This window comes from Marmota monax, unplaced genomic scaffold (genome assembly GCF_021218885.2).
Source record: "Marmota monax isolate L192 unplaced genomic scaffold, Marmota_monax_Labrador192_F-V1.1 WCK01_AAM20220418_F8-fsc00087, whole genome shotgun sequence".
NCBI classification, from domain to species: domain Eukaryota; kingdom Metazoa; phylum Chordata; class Mammalia; order Rodentia; family Sciuridae; genus Marmota; species Marmota monax.
This window is the reverse complement of record NW_026693476.1, coordinates 3,086,297-3,101,471: the sequence shown is the minus strand read 5'-3', so window position 1 is coordinate 3,101,471 and position 15,175 is coordinate 3,086,297.

The following is a 15,175-nucleotide window of genomic DNA, read 5'->3' as shown; positions in this document are numbered from 1 at the left end:
ACAGAGTGGGGCTGTAAGGTGTTATTCTTGTGGGTGTGTCACAGTCTGCTGACTTAAGAGCTCAAAGAGGGGTACAGTCCTCTAGTTTCTATAACTCAATGTATTTCTGACTCTGAGCTCATCTTTCTCTTGGTTGGTGGAAAATTTAAGCCCCAGCCTTTCCTAAGGAGGCCCCTGCCTTGGCATTGTGGGTCATGACTTTATACGATGAAGGAACTGGGGATGGGGTGTTTTGCCCTTGATCTTCCATCCAAGGGAAGGCGGTCTTGGCCCCGTCCATCTGTCCTGTTCTCTTTATGAGCTCAGGACTGTTGGAAGAACACATTATCTCCATAGCTCGGGCACAGAGCTAGAAAAGAATGAGGTCAAGAGAGTAGGGAGGAGTAGGGCTTGTGGTGAACTGGAGAGAGACACCATCTCAAGGTACCTGAATCTTGAAAGTTTAACACCCCGAGAGCCACGTAAAACACACCAGGGTGGGCCAACTGGACAAATGGCCTGTCCACGGCTCTCACCGCAGGGCCTCGGCTGGGCATGCTCACTTCAGAGACCCTGTCGCTCACATCCTATGGCTCCTCTGGACATGGCCCAGGAAGGTCCTTCTGTGTCCCTCTAATGCTCCCCACCCCCTCCCTGTTTTATTCTTCTCTAGGGTCTTGGGCCTGTGATTCCCTCATTGATTCTATTTAATGCCCATATCCGCCATTGAAATGCAAGACCCTTGAGGGCAGATTTTTGTGTTTCGTTCACTGTTATATCACAAGTATCCAGAACAGTGCCCAGCACATAGTAGGCATTCAATTACTATGTGTTGGATGGATGGATGGATGGGTTAGTGACTTCACCACTGAAAAAACAATTTTTTTTATTCCCTCCCTATGATACCTGTGCATAAGAGGATGCTCACCAGGGCTGGAACTAGGGTGAGATGGAAAAGACACTCACCTTAGGCACAAAATTTAAAACATCAAAAACCTCAGTAATCAAAATGAGTAATATATTAATGCAATATTTTTAAAATCACAATTAGTGAAAAAACATCTGTGATGAACAAAATATCAAAATTTTAAATAAAGACACCCTTCAAAATAACTTGCAGCTGAGCTAACGTTAATTAAAAGTGATTTAACATCATCACCTGGTTGAGAAAAAAATCTCAATCATGGCGCTGCTCTTAATTGAAAACAAGATAAAAAGGTAGATTTTGAAATTTTTTTATTAATGATTTTCCTTCCATTAAAGCCAGGAATGGAGCTGGACGGGATGGCGCACATCTATAACTCCAGGGGCTCTGGAGGCTGAAGGAGAAAGATGGCAAGTTCAGACCTCGCCTGAGTAACTTAGTGAGGCCCTGTCGAAATAAATAAAGTAAAATGACAAGAAAGTAGCTTAGTAAATTTTGGTTCTGGGGTTTTTTGTTTGTTTGGTGCAAATAAAATATTTAAGCCTAAATTAATATGGAGTTTTCAATTTTATAAAGTTACTTCTGGAAAAAATAACCATTTAGAAAATGCGAAACTGCATAGAGCAGCACACATTTTTTTTCTTTTGCTCCAGGCTCCATATGGGTGGCAGGGCACTGTGTCTAGGGAGACAGGAGCTGTCCCTCCCACAGGCTCCTGTAAGGCTCACAGCCCCAGCCACATTCTCCTCAAGGAGAGCAGAGGGGACTCCAGGAAGCTGTGAGGGAGACTGTCTGGCTCAGGGGCTTTTCAATGATCCCCAATGTGGCCTACTCCACTGAACCCTGGCTTTTCCTGTGTTAGAGTCTGTAAACAAGTCTGGATGGTGCCTGGCAAAATGCCAGAGGGAGTGGTTTGAGAAGTAACAAAAGCGAGCCATTAAGTGTGGAGATTCCTTATTGGTTGACTGATGTATCTAGTTTATGCTAATTAGATAAGCTGTGTGGAATGTATAAATACTGCTCCTGTCCTGCAATAAACGGCTCCTACTCCTGCAGTATCAATGTACACAAGTTATTCGTCACCCCCCGGTTATTTTGCTGCAGCCAGCCGGACTGTGGCATTCCTGTGCATAGAAGGACCTTGAAAAATAAACCTTCTTTTTTTCTTTTAATTTTCTTATTTATGCTTTTTAGCTATATATAACAGTAAAATATATTTTGACCTTTTATACATACATGGAATACTTCCCATTCTTGTGGTGGTTCATGATGTGGGATTACATGGGTCATGTATTCACATATGAACATAAGAAAGTAATGTCTAATTCATTCTACTGACTTTCCTATTCCCATCCCTCATCCCCCCTTCCCTTCATTTCCCTTTGTCTAATCCAATGAACTTTTATTCTTCCATACCCACCCTGCTTATTGTGTCTTAGGATCCACATAGCAGAGAGAACATTTGGCTTTTTTTTTTTGGATTGGCTTATTTCACTGAACATGATAGTCTCTAGTTCCATCCATTTACCAGCAAATGCCATAATTTCATTCTTCTTTATGGCTGAGTAATATCCCATTGTGTATATATACTATGTTTTCTTTATCCATTTACCTATTGAAAGGCACCTAGACTGGTTCCATAGTTTAGCTGTTGTGAATTGAGCTGCTATAAACATTGATGTGGCTGCATCACTGTAGTATGCTGATTTTAAGTCCTTTGTGTATAAACCAAAGGGTGGGATAACTGGGTCAGATGGTGGTTCCATTCCAAGTTTTCTGAGGAATCTCGATACTGCTTTCCATAGTGGTTGCACCAATTTGCAGTCCCACAAGCAATATATGAGTGTACCTTTTCCCCACATCCTTGCCAGCACTTATTATTGTTCCTTGTATTCTTGATAATTGCCATTCTGACTGGAGTGAGATGAAATCTCAGTGTAGTTTTAATTTGCATTTCTCTAATTGCTAGAGATATTGAAGACTTTTCCATGTATTTGTTGATTGGTTGTATTTCTTCTTCTGTGAAGTGCTTATTCAGTTCCTTTGCCCATTTGATTGGGCTATTTGTTTTGTTTTGGTTTTTTGCTGTTGTTTTTTGAGTTTGAAGAGGAAATCTTGAAGAAGAAAAAGAACGATGCTGAGATCAAAAGAGCAAGACTGGGGAGAGAGGAAGGACTGGTTCCTGTTCCCTAAGCATCAGGCACCAACACAGGCAGCCTGGCAGCCCTCCTCTGGCTCACTCTGGTCTCGTTCCCCATCATCCACCCTCCCACTCCAACATGGAGGAACGGTTGCCTTCCAATACAGCCAGCGCCACAGGCCTTGCAAGGTGCTAGTACAGCCGAGCCTCCTCCTGCACGTACTGAGCAGCTAGCACCATGTCCTCAGGCTGGAGCAAAGTGTGCCTCCCAGCAGGGTGGGTGAAGTGGGAGGTGACAGCCGAGGGACTTGCTGGGAAGCACCCTCAGGTCATGGAAAAGCACTGGAGCAGAGGCCAAGATAGCTGGGGTTCCTGCTTCTGGTTCTCCCAGGTGAGAGTGAGCATGACACCCTGGTCCAGTCACCTCTCTCTCTCAGCCCAAGCTCTCTCATGTGTCTCTGAGGCTCCTGAAGACCCCTGCACATCTCCAGAGTCTTGAAGGCTGAGTTTGCCACAGTATTTGGTATTTTCACGTCTTGCTCCATATAAATGGCTAGAAGGAAGCTCCATCTTTGCAGAATACTTAAATTAAGGATAAACTTTTTATGGAGCAACCAGCTTGGAGAAGACTTCCTGAGAGGTCTCTGATTGTAGACGGGAGATGGATTACGCACATCTTCTCACAGTCTCGTTCGGTGGGTCAGAGGCCCAGAAGGCCACCCTGCCTGGGTTTGAGTCCTGGTTCTGCCACTTACAACTGACTGACCCTGGGGCAAGTCTCACTTCAGAGTGAGAGAAGAAAAGGATAAAGACTGATGAATTTGGAAATTGAAGCCAGATGAGGAGAAGAGAGAGCTCAAAGAGGTTCAGGGTCAAGGAAGAGGAGGTAGGATCATTGGAGAAGGAGATACTTGTAACTCAGGACTCTGGAGGGGCTGCAGGTATTGGGATGGGAAACCTAGTAGGACCACAGGGTGGCTGGCTCAGAAAGGGGAAGACAATGTAGAATGGGGGACCTACAGAGCTACGTGGGATCCAAGTAGGAAAGATGAAGGATGTGCCGGGGAGTCCTGGGCTTCCACGGGCCTGGAATTAAGGGTCTGACAAGGTTGGTTCAAGACAGAGTTTATAGGAAGCTGTACCGTCCGGGAGGTGGCGGGACTGGGGAGATGGGGATCTTCCCAGGCGCACTCGGGGTTCCGGGGTCCTCTCACTCTTGCTGATGGCCTTGGGAAGTCGGCTGGAGGCCGTCTCACAGAGAACACTGCCTGCCCTGGAGTGAATAAATCACCTGTGTTCTCAGGCTGGACACTCGCCTGTGACGGGCACACCAGGGGCAGCGGGTGCAGGAGCCAAGGTACTTGCAATTGGCTCTGGAACTGTGGGTTCCATGGGGCGCCTCCTCCTCACTTGGGATCCATTGCTGTGCTGTACCCATAGGTGGCTTCAGGGTTTCCCAAGTGCTCTGGGCCGTTTGCCTCCCAAACTCATACAAAAACTCACCACTCAGAGATCGTGGTGACAGAGGCCTCCCTGCATTCCCCATGTTATGCCACTGCGAGGGACAGCCATGATCTGGCCTCTTTCAGAGGAAACACCACGTTTACCTGCTGCCTGTCAATCCGTCTTCCTTCCCTGCGTCTCCACTGATCCTGCAATGAATCATTTTTTTTTTCCTAAAGCAAAAGAGAAATGGTGTCTATATCCTAAAAAATGTATGTGACCCTTATCTTTATATAACAGGGGGAAAAATAAGCAGCCTAACCACTCGATGGCTGAGAGCCACAGCCAAAGGGGCCCCAGCAAACTTCCAGCTGCCAGCAAACTTCCAGCTGCTGGCTGATGATTGGCTCACAGCGGCCCCAGCAACATCTAGCTGATTGGCTCCTCGGCCCCAGCAACATCTAGCTGATTGGCTCCTCTGCGGTGATGCTCATTGGGCTGTTTCCCTGCCCTTTCAGACCACGGAGCTGCTCATTGGGGGACTTTTTTGGCTCCGCCCACGTGACCCAGCCAATCGGCCTCAAGAGCAAGAGGATTGTGGGAGGTGGAGAGAAGCTTGTGTGAGAGAGAGAGGCTTGTGGAAAGCCAGTGGTGGCAGTTGAGGCTCTGAGGGTTTTTCCTGAGAGGCTGTTTTGTTTGGCGTGTGTGGTTCTAAAAATAAAGTTAGTTTCTTTTGACAAGTGGCTCCTGATTGTGCCCAGCCAGACTGCGGCATTTGGTGGCCCGTACGGGGAGCGACTGAGGGTAAGTGAAACTGCTTGCCCCTGAGGGCAGGGCGAGAGGATGGGTAGCCATTTTAAGATTCCTCTTTTATTTTGCTTCACTTTTGTTTTAAGTTGCCTGTCCCTGGAGATGAGTGAGATGGAAGAAAAACCGCTCACATCTGAGGAAAAACTATTTATGTCTGAGGAACAGATAGGGAGAAAGGACGGATGCCCATGTCAGGAGGATAGAAAGGCTACAATGACTTTTTGTTGTTCCCTTTTTATTTCATTCTGTCTCGGTTTTGTTTGGCGTCATCTTGTTGGGTTGTATTATAGTAGAAATATGGGATCAGAAATTAGTAAAAAACAAACTGAAAGAGTATTAAGTAAATTGTTAGAGGAAGGAGGCATCCCAGTAAAATCAAGAGCAGTCAGGGCATACGTTGATACAATACAAAAATGTAGCCCATGGCTTTTTAAGGAGGAGTTGTTAAATATATCACAATGGAACCATCATGGTGAAGATTTAAAAAGAATAGAAAAGAAAAGCCCAGGGACTCTGCCAGTTGGCACATTGCCATTGTGGACATTCGTATCTTGTTTGCTTAGTCCAAAGCCTTCAGTTCAGACAATGGTAGAGGAAGGAGAAGACATAATGATTCAAGTAAAAGAGAAGGTCTCTCAAGTTAGTCAGACAGAGGAAAAGATTCAAGTAAAAGAGAAGGCCTCTCAAGCTAGTCAGACAGAGAAAGAAAGTGTAAAACAGAAAAAGCCATCAGGGGGAAAGTTACAACAGGAGACTGCTACTAACACCTTTCTATCACCAGAGGGTGTAAGTGTCCAACCAACAGCGCCACCTCCATATGCTGGGAGGCCCCCAACCCCCGCAGTTGATAGTTGGGATCCTGAGACAAGATCTCAAATATTAACATGCCCTGTATTTGAGGCAGGAGGGCAGCGATTTTACCAAGTTTTAAATTTCAAAACAGTGAAGCAGCTAAAAGAGGCTGTAACAACCTATGGTCCTCAAGCACCCTTCACTGTAAGCATGGTCGAATCCATTAACAACTTGAACATGACGCCAGCAGATTGGGCTAATATGTGTAAAGCTGTGCTAAATGGAGGACAATACCTGTTATGGAAGGTTGCCAATGAGGAATTTTGCAAGGAGACGGCTAGGCGAAATGCAGCAGCTGGTTATCCTCAGAGAAATCTAGATATGTTGTTAGGAAAGGGACCTTATGAGGATCAGCAGCAACAAATTGCATATGATCCTGGCGTATACGCACAAATTGCTGCAGATGCAATTAAGGCATGGAAGACTTTACAAGGACATGGAGGTTTACAAGGTCAATTATCTAAGGTAATACAAGGAGCTAATGAACCTTATGCTGAATTTGTAGATAGGCTTATTCAAACAGCTACCAGAGTTTTTGGGAATACAGAACAAGCAATGCCATTACTAAAACACCTGGCTTATGAGCAAGCGAATCGTTGGTGCAGAGATATCATTAGACCATGGAAACATGAAGATTTAAACACATATATTAAATTATGTAGAGACATTAATGAACAAGAGCAAGTTGTAGCAGCTGCAGTAAAACAGGCTTTAGATGCCAGAGACATTAATGAACAAGGGCAAATTGTGGCAGCTGCAGTAAAACAGGCTTTAGATGCCAGGCCAAGAACATGCTACAATTGTGAACAAACAGGACATTTTAAAAGGAATTGCCCCATTGGAGGAGGGTTTAACAAAACTAGGTATCAAAGGAGTAGAATACCAGGTATTTGCCCACGATGCCGTAGAGGGAGACATTGGGCTAATGAATGCCGTTCTCAAACCACCATAGAGGGTACTCCATTATCAAAAAACGAACAAGGACCAGGTGTTTATCCACGATATTGTGGAGAAAGGCATCGGGCTCCATTGCCAAAAAATGGACAGGGGGGCCCAATGCTCCGGGGCCCAAAACCACAAATATACGGAGCACTGGAGGAACCCAGCAACCCCATCAGGGTAGTGCCCAGGACACATTGTCCATCAGATCCCTCATCAGACAAACCAGAGGGAGCGCAGGGTTGGACATCTGCGCCTCCGCCAGAGCAGTACTAACTCCAGAGATGGGAGTTCAAATCATTCCCACAGGGGTGAAAGGACCTCTTCCCAAAGGAACAGTAGGCTTATTATTGGGACGCAGCTCTTCTACTCTAAAAGGACTTATGATAAGTCCTGGGGTAATTGATCCCGATTATGAAGGTGAAATAAAAATTATAGCCAGTTCTCCAAAGGGTATATCAGTAATTTCACCAGGAGATAGAATAGCACAGTTACTAATAATACCCAGCCTACATGATAAATTTTCCAGTCGTACTGTAGAAAGAGGTTCCAAGGGATTAGGCTCCACAGGTGTAGATTGGGCTATGCTTTCTTTAAATTTAGATTCTCGCCCCATGCTAAAAATAAATATTCAAGGACATGAATTTAATGGGCTACTGGATACAGGTGCAGACCTTAGCATCATCTCTCGTCAAGAATGGCCAAAACATTGGCCATTACAACAAGCCACTCAAACGCTTCGAGGCCTAGGAGTGGCGACTAATCCCCATAGAAGTGCAATGGTATTAGATTGGAAGGATCCTGAAGGATGTGAAGGAACTATACAGCCATATGTATTGGATCATCTTCCCGTAAATTTATGGGGACGAGATGTCCTAGATCAATTAGGTTTGACATTAACAAATAACATCAACCAAAATGCACCCACTATTATGACTAGACAAGGTTTTAGGAAAGGAAAAAGATTAGAAAAACAAGAACAAGGTATAGCAGCACCAATACAAATAGATCAAGGAACAGACAGACATGGGTTGGATTTTCAGAAAGGGCCACTGAGACAATAAAAATTACTTGGAAATCAGAAAGACCAGTATGGGTTCCTCAGTGGCCCCTGACTAAAGAAAAGATACAAGCAGCCCATGACCTGGTCAAACAACAATTAGCGGAAGGACATATACAACCTTCTGTATCTCCCCATAATACTCCCATTTTTGTCATCAAAAAGAAATCTGGTAAATGGAGATTATTGCAAGATTTAAGAGCCATTAATAATGAGATGGTTATTATGGGACCTGCTCAATCAGGGATTCCTCAGTTGTCTGCTTTGCCAAAAACCTGGTATGTTTTAGCTATAGATATTAAAGATTGTTTTTTTTCAATTCCAATTCATCCTGAGGATAGTCCACGTTTTGCATTTACTATCCCTGCACTGAATCATGAAGGTCCTGATCAGAGATATGAATGGAAAGTACTCCCTCAAGGGATGGCTAACAGCCCAACTATGTGTCAAATTTATGTTAACAAAGTAATCGAGCCACTTAGAAATCAAAATCCTAAACTACAAATATTTCACTATATGGATGATGTATTATTAGCACACAAAGATAAAAACACATTGCTAGAATGTTATGCCACACTTACAAACTTATTAAAAAATTATAATCTAGAGATAGCAATAGATAAAGTACAATTAAATTTTCCAATTAATTATTTAGGAGTTCTATTATCCTCAACCATGGTCCGTCCACCAAAAATTCAAATACGAGTAGATCAACTCAAATCACTTAATGACTTTCAAAAGTTATTAGGAGACATAAATTGGATAAGGCCTTATTTAGGTATACCAACAGGAGAGTTGGGACCTTTATTTGATATCCTAAAAGGTCCATCAGATCCAAATTCACCCCGAATGTTAACGCCTGAAGCAAGAAAGGCATTAAAAATCATTGAAACATATATGGAAAATATGCATTTGGATAGAATTGATATAAGTTTGCCTTTATTATTTATTGTACTACCAACAAAAAATATTCCTACAGGAGTATTTTGGCAAGAAGGTCCATTATTATGGATACATTTATCTTATTCTCCTAACACTATTCTTACTAGGTATCCTGAGGCTGTAGGACAATTAATACTCAAAGGAATAAAAGCAGCAAAGGGAGTGTTTGGAATTTCTCCCAATAAAATTATTACTCCATATACTATGAATCAAATTGATGAGTTAGCTAATGAGTTAAATACTTGGGCAATAATCATGTGCAAATCTAATGTTTCATTTGATAACCACTTACCATCTAATCCTTTATTGTCTTTTTGGTCATTGCATCCTGTAATTTTTCCAAAAATGACAAGAAAAACACCTATCATGAATGCTCCAAATATATTCACTGATGGGTCAAATAATGGTACAGCAGCAGTAGTTACCCCTGATCAAACTTTTACATTTTTAGTAACCAAACAATCAGCTCAAAAGGTAGAGCTTAATGCAGTTTTACAAGCTTTTGTGATGTTTAAAGATTCTGTATTTAATTTATTTTCTGATAGTCAGTATGTAGTTAATGCTATAGTATCTCTTGAAGATGCTGGTAGGATTTCCCCTTCTTCTACTGTTTTCTCTTTGCTTTCCACTATACAAAGTCTAATCTGGGACAGAAAAGATCCATTCTTTATAGGACATATCAGGGCACATACAGGATTGCCTGGAGCCCTTAGTTTGGGCAATGATTTAGCAGATAAAACTACACATGACATACATATTTTCTCTACACTAGAAGAAGCTATAAATTTTCATAAAAAGTTCCATGTCAATGCTAATACTTTACAAAAGCACTTTAAAATAACTAAGGAACAAGCTAGACAAATAATAAAACAATGTCAAAATTGTGTGACCTTTTTACCACAAGTTAATCTTGGAGTCAATCCTAGAGGATTGATACCTAACCATATTTGGCAGATGGACGTCACACACTTGCCAGAATTTGGAAAATTAAAATATTTGCATGTTACAGTTGATACTTCTTCTGGATTTTTGATGGGCTCCCTTCATGCCGGAGAAAAAACTAAAGATGTTATAGCTCATTGCTTACAAAATTTTGCCACTGTGGGTGTTCCAAAACAGTTAAAAACAGATAATGCCCCTGGTTATACTTCTACCTCTTTTAAACAATTTTGCTCAACATTTGGCATTACTCATATAACAGGAATCCCATACAATCCACAGGGACAAGGCATAGTTGAAAGAGCTCATCAAACTATTAAAATGTACTTATTAAAGCAAAAAGAAGGAATTGGGAAGGGGTATATATTCCCCAAAGATAAACTTAAAATAACCCTTTTTACTCTAAACTTTTTAAATTTGGATTCATCAGGACTTAGTGCTGCGGAAAGGCATATGTGTCCAAAAAATGTACATAAGCCCAAGGTACTTTGGAAGGATATTCTAACAGGACAATGGAAAGGTCCTGACCCAGTAATTGTCTGGAGTCGGGGGTCTGTTTGTGTGTTTCCACAGGGAGAACAGCAGCCGATTTGGATTCCAGAAAGATTAACTAAAGCGATTTCTACAGACCAAAAGAAGATGATTTGGCTCAAATTTCAATATCTATTTTATTATTGCCCTTTGCCATATCATGAAGTTCTATTTTGTTTTTTGAGCTCATACAGACCTAGGTTAATGTTTTGCTGATCAGTTCTATTTTTTGACTATAGAGTGTTTAAACATTGCAATGGAGATTTCACCTGTAAAAAGTTATAAGGCCTTTACTATAATGTTATGTGTTGTATGTATTATATTATGTGTGCACACTTGTGTTTTGTGTTATATGTTTGAATGTATGTATGTCCATATATCATATAAGATGAGCGCTCATGATAAAATGGATCCAAATATTTTTTTTTTCACGTGATTTATATGGTTTAATTTAAATTGGGTAAACAACTGTTGAGGATTGTTTTAATATGTAAACAAAAAAGAAGGTTAACAGATCTGTTTGTTTACTTTCACCTTTCCTTTTCATTATATTTAATAATTCTCTTAAAGATAATGTAAATTGTTAAGAAAATTGTTTTCTTTTAGTGCCTTCTGGAATGTTACATAATTTTTTCTTTAGCCATTATTGCCAGAATTCCTATCTTCATCCCAGTGCTGGTGAAGTCAAAGATAAAACCAATCTACAGCTTCTACAATAGCCATCACTGAACTGCTTGCAGAACTTGCCTGGACACATTGTGAGCTCACCTGTATGCATTGTGAACTATCTGTTGGTGCAGCGACTTGTGGTAGTGTTGGGGTATTTTTGCTGATGATGTCACCGGTGGTACAATTTTTCAAAGGAGCCCTCAATTGGCTTAATATGGACATCTTCGTATCTCCAGGGAAAAAACTTAGAGACAAGAGAGTGAGCAGTTAGTCACCTATTGTGCCGGGTCCTGAGCCCTCCTGGGGTGGCGGTGGCTTCAGTCCACCTGACTCAGCACTTTGGTATACAACACTAATTAACAGTCCCAACGCTCCTCAAATCAAGCCAGTTTTTTAATATAACTCTCAGAGCTGAGACTGTAAGACCCACATGGAAACTGTCACCAGTGTCAATCGTTACTTCCTTCGTTTCCATACGAATCTCCTGGGATGGTTTTCTTCTCACCCTAACACTTCTCTTCCTGTACAGTCACCTCTGTGGTGAGGACAGGAGGATCTTGGGCCATCTCAGAGGAATGAGTCACAAGCACAGCTGCAGCCCTGCCTAAGGGCCCCTTCAGACTGGCCTCTGCCTTCCCGACACTCTGTGCACAGCCACAGTGCCCTCAGATCAGATCAGCCCAGAGTCCCCCAAACATTTGTGACCCAGATAGCAAGAGTTCATGGAAACCTAATGCTGTGGTTCCCCGGGGCAAAGCAATGCTAGTTTTCCTCACTGAGATCCAGACATGCTAAGGGGTGATGTGAATTTCCCAGAGTCGATCACATGGGCAATGCTTCTCACACGGGCTCCTTGGCACACACCTCAGGGCCTTTGCACACCTCTGCTCACTCCCCAGGGGTCTCCTCCTCCACATGGATGGCCTCAGTTTCCCCCACAGTCAAGGAATCGAGCCCAAATCCCCATATGGGCGCCATTCTTCTCATAAAAATGGGACTTTCTGCTCCTCTCCTAATGCCGTTGACTTTGTGATCTGTTTTCTGGACCTTTGTACAAAAACAAACAAAAAAACGGGACTCTCAGAAACTGTCTTACCTTGACTCTCTGGGTGAGCATTGAAACATGCTCATCTTCCCTTGGACGTCTGCTGTCTCTTCGTCTGCCCTCTAATATCCCTAATTGAGTCAGCCCTCCCCCATTGTAAAATGTCACCCTTTCCATGAGGAAATTTGCTCCCAGCTCTCCTGCCCACCCCAGTTCCTCCCTGACCCCTCTATCCCCATCGCATAGTAGCCTTTACCTAACAACTCAGCAACTCACTCAAGAAACCAAGAGCCTCAGTCTCTCGCCAGCCTCTCTTATTGCAGCTCTAACATGTCCCTCCTCCCTGGGTCCCCAGCACAGCCCTATGCGGGTGCTCCTCCTGGACCTCGCCCACCCAGCCCTGTCTCCTCTGCCCATCCCACCACCCCTGGGCTTCAGAGTCTCTTTCTTGGGGACCTCAGATGTTCAGGGAATCAATTACTGTCCTAATGAAGTTGTTCCCTAGCCCCCAAACCTATATCTCCAATTCTGTGCACAGATATCACCACCCACATCATCAGGAGCACCCCAAACCCAAACTTGGCAAAGCACCAATCCATCGTCTCTTTCCCTAGCAAGATCCCTGTCTGACTCCTCAGCTAAGCTTGGCAGTGTCACCTCTTTCTGGGCTCCAAGAATCCAAGCTCCTATTACTTTTGTTTGTTTCTTGAATATTAACAGTAATCAGAGTCATAGTATGAACACTTACTGAATACTATTATGAGTCGGTCACTAGTGTAAGCATTTTACTTAAATCAGCATATTTCTATATATTATTCTTTCTTTTTTTTTCCATACCAAGGATTGAACCCAGGGGCGCCTAACCACTGAGCCACATTCCCAGTCCTTTGTGTATTCTATTTAGAGACAAGGTCTCACTAAGTTGCTTAGGGTCTCGCTTAGTTTCTGAGGCTGGCTTTGAACTCATGATCCTCCTGCCTCAGCTTCCCAAGGTGCTGGAATTACAGGCATGGGCTCACCGTTCCTGGCTAAATTTTCTTTTCTTTTTTTTTTGGTCTGGAGATTGAACTCAGGCCTCTGAGCATGCTAAGCAAGGGCTCTACCACTGAGCCATACCCCCAACCCTACATATTATTATTTTTTGTGCTGTTATTACTTATACTACCAAATACTCATTTTTCACAGAAGAAAAAGAGCACAGAATGTTGAATAGCCCTGTCCGGGGCCTGAGAGATGGTGCTGACACACCCAGGGAGGTGGGCACCAGAGCTGGCACTCTAGGCTGGAAGTTTTGTTGGTAGTCCTCCACAGTTTCTCTCAAAACCAGCCCTGCACATTCCCTCCTGCTTCTCCCACCCTGGCATGAGCCCTCTCCTCGGCTTCATTGGGCCATCTTGTTCATCCAATAACCAGTGTCCCCATTCCCAGCTCATGTCTCAGCCTATGCCTTGCCAAAAATAACAACTCTCACTGTGGCTAGCACAGTGCGTGACACACAGTCGGTTCCTAATGAACTACTGTTAGTATCTCTGCTGATGTTACTTCTGCCACCAACAGGTAAGTAGAAGCTGGCTCCCCAGGAAATGGGTGCTCCACACCAAGCCTGGTCTCCATCTAGGACATTATGTGCTAGGACTGTGCCCACTGCACACTCTACGGGGTACTCAGCTCTATTTCCCTGCCACATTTCAGGATGCCTGATAACAAAGACATTTCTATCTAATAAAGAGCTGGACGAGAAACTGAAATCTGGGGTTACTGACCTCCTTCTGGAGACCTGAATTTGAAATACTAAATGAGAGCCTTGCCCACCTGGCCCTTCTACTATCCTAAATGTTTAGATGAAATTGGCTACAGAGCTAACGGATCCAAAGAATCATTCCAAAGTTGGTCAGAACATGATGGAAAGACAAAATTTGTTGACAGAATGGTTAATTTTACCTTGTACATGAAGCTACAGATTAAGGGAGGATTAGTGCTGTCCTGTGGAAAGATAATGTGAGCCACATAAGTAATTTTAAACTTTCTTTCTTTTTTTTATTTTAAACTTTCAGTCACGACATTACAAAGGAAAAAAGAAACAGGTTAAATGAATTTTAGTAATGTATTTGTTTTAGTCAGATTTGATGCTGCTGTGACCAAATGACCGGACAAGAATAATTAGAGGAGGAAACATTTATTTGGGGGCTCACAATTTCAGAGGTCTCCATCAATAGATGACCAACTCCACTGCTTTGGGCCCAAAGTGAGGCAGAACATCTTGGCGGAAGACTGTGGCGGAGGAAAGCAGCTCAAGACATCACACCAGGAAGCAGAGAGAGAGTTCCACTCAACAAGGACAAGATATATACCCTAAAGACACACCCTCACGGACCCACCTCCTCCAGCCACACCCCATTTGCCTATAGTTACCACCCAGTGAATCCCTTTCAGGGGATTAATTCACTAATTGGGTTAAGGTTCTCAGAACCCAGTCATTTCACCTCTAAACTTTCTTGCATTGTCTCCCACATGAGCTATTGGGGGACAACTTAGCAAGACCCTGTCTCAAAATAATATATCTAAACCATAACAGTATTTTTATTTAACCTAATATAGCAAAAATATTATTTCAGCATGTAATCAATACAAACATTATTAATAAGCTATTTTTCCAGCTTTTTCTGACCGAGCCTTAGAAGTCCAGTGTGTACTCCACACTCCTAGCCTAGCCCACTTGGTCTCCCACGTTCTGAGTGTTCCACAGCCACTGTGGCTGGCGCCAACCATCAGGATGTTAGGATCACACTCCCTCTCGAGCACCCATCCCCATCCTCCCTGCAGTAGGCAGCAGCCCTGTCTAGAGCCAGGCCAGAGGTCCAGAAGCCCAGTCCACAGGCTCACCTAGAGATGATAGAGCTG